This window comes from Tarenaya hassleriana, unplaced genomic scaffold, assembly GCF_000463585.1.
Source record: "Tarenaya hassleriana unplaced genomic scaffold, ASM46358v1 Cleome18, whole genome shotgun sequence".
In the NCBI taxonomy this organism is placed as follows: domain Eukaryota; kingdom Viridiplantae; phylum Streptophyta; class Magnoliopsida; order Brassicales; family Cleomaceae; genus Tarenaya; species Tarenaya hassleriana.
The window spans coordinates 70,806-73,528 of record NW_010965216.1 but is presented as its reverse complement, the minus strand read 5'-3'; positions in this window follow the sequence as shown (position 1 = coordinate 73,528).

The following is a 2,723-nucleotide window of genomic DNA, read 5'->3' as shown; positions in this document are numbered from 1 at the left end:
TTGACGCCTGATGGGTCAAGTCTTGAACATCTTCTAGAGCTCCTTCCGTTAAGCTCCCGTCCTCGTCCAAGTTGCTAGCTTCGATGTCCTCATCAATGAGGCAGTCAAAACGTTTGGCTTCCTGCAAAACGAAGATGAGCCATGTGTTTACAAGAAGGTCAGTGGGAGCGCAGTGGTCTTCCTTGTACTTTATGTGGATGATATATTGCTCATCGGAAATGACATTCCTACCTTGCAAGGAGTAAAATCCTGGCTAGGATCAGTCTTTTCGATGAAGGACTTAGGAGAAGCCGCCTATATTCTAGGAATCAAGATCTATAGAGATAGATCGAGAAGGCTTCTTGGTCTAAGTCAGAGTACATACATTGACAAGGTCTTGAATCGGTTCAAGATGCAAGACTCTAAGAGGGGTGCCTTGCCAATGGGACATGATGTGGCTCTTAGCAAGACTCAGTGTCCAAAGACACAGGATGAGCGAGACTCAGTGTCCAATACTTATGATCATCTATGTGATCATCAATCACACATCATACTAGTCTTATTATGTCGTTATTCCCATAACGACACAAGACTAGGGAGTTTAGTATCATTCATAATGATACATGGATTTCATAACAGATCTAGCATGCAAGAACATGTAATGAATAAAATACTCTCATAAAACCACATAGAAAGTATCAATACATCGAATGTATCTGAACAAAGCTCATAATCAGTACATCATAGAGCACTAAACCAACATAGCTATGATAGATTGACTCTAGGTTAGTCTTTCCGGAGTCTTTGAATTTTTCGGTTTGATTTTTGTGTGTTTGTTCACTTCCTTTTTCTTTGTGTGTTTGTGTGATTTTTATTTTTCTCTTGAGTCAATTTTTCTTTATTTCTTTTATTTCTTGATTTTTCTGTTTATTATTTTTGCTGTTTGTATTTCCCTGTATTTTTCTGGACTTGTTCTGGATTTTTCTGGACAATTTCTGGACAATTTCAGATTTTCATGGACTTTTCCGGATTTATTCTGGACATTTTCTGGGTTTTTCTGAATTTTTTTTTCAAATTTTTCCAGAATTTCCTGGACTTTTTCGGGATCGTTCTGAACTTTGTCGATTCACCTTCTCTGCCTTTTTCTGGACTTTTATTTTTTGTAGGTTCCCTTAGTGCATGAGCAGACGTCCCACTCGAAGACAACTCGACCCAGATTTTGAGTTTGCCTTTGACCCGGACATAGACAGAACCGAGAGGGAAATCCGTAGAAAACAAAGAGAGGACATAATGGCAGAAGAGGCAGCAAGGGGTGAAGCGCAACCAAGAGAGCACGTCCGAGCTAATCCGCAGACTCTTGGGACACGACGCCCAAGCATACTCAGTTGCTCTCGTGCATCAACCGACCACTCTTAGACCACTTTGAGCTACAGCCGCAGTTCATTCAGATGCTGAATCAGATGAGCTTCAGAGGGAGGTATAATGAGGATCTGAATTCTCATCTTACGCAGTTCAAGATGCTCTGTCGAACCATTAAGAAGCCGCCGGGCGTGACAATGGAAGATGCGATGATCGAGGCATTTCCTTTCTCTCTGATGGACAAGGCCCGAGATTGGCTCTATACCTTGGAGCCAAATTCCATTTCTACATGGACGAGATGGAAGAGAAGTTTATGATGAAGTACTACTCGCCCATGAAGACACAGTTGGCCTTGAACAAGATCAACACATTCGCCCAAGACGATGATGAGATCTTGTATGATGCTTGGGAGAGGTTCAAGGAGTATCAGAGAATGTGTCCGCACCACGGTATGGACAACAAGTATCTCCTCTCAAATTTCATACATGGCCTTAGGGACGACACGAGAGGATGGATTGATGCAACATGCGGAGGCAGCGTATACGATCTCCCCTTCGAAGCTTTAGAGGCGCAGATTGCTAAAATGGCTAAAGTGAGAAGCATGTCAGGGGAAATGAGCAGCAGAAGATCCTTACCTAAGGCTGATGTCAAAGGGGATGCTAGCGAGTCTTCGGCTTTACAAGCCGTTCTTTCGGAGCTTTATGCCATCAAGCTGCAACTTGCTAAGTCCGCTTCATCAAACCCGCAGAAGGTTAAACCGGGGATGTACATGGTAGACCAAGCAGAAGAAGCCATGGAAGAAGTCAACTATGTGGGGAGAAATCAGTATAACAATCAGTCGAACTTTTACAATCCGGGGAATCGAAATCACCCTGGCTTTTTCTATGGCAACCCGCAAGGAGCATTGAACCCTCAGCATCAAAGCGGAGCAAAACCTCAGGGACCCCCAGGATTTCAGCCTAGATACCAGAATCAGGGCTACCAGAGCCATAATCAGGGGTATCAGAATCAGGGCCAGGACTACAATCAGAGGAATCAAGGATACAGAGCTCCTCTGCCTCAGGTTAAGGAAGAAGAGTCGGAGTTGAAGTCGATGTTGGCTCAGCTAATGCATGATCAAGCTCAGCTAATGCATGACCAGGGGTATCAGAATCAGGGCCAGGACTACAATCAGAGGAATCAAGGATACAGAGCTCCTCTGCCTCAGGTTAAGGAAGAAGAGTCGGAGTTGAAGTCGATGTTGGCTCAGCTAATGCATGATCAAGCTCAGCTAATGCATGACCAGAAAAACTCATTTTCCAGCTTGGGTCAAGAGATGCAAGGATTCAAAGGGAAGCAAGAGAGCTTTGAGCAGAGATTGGATGGGATGGATGCACATCTCAAGA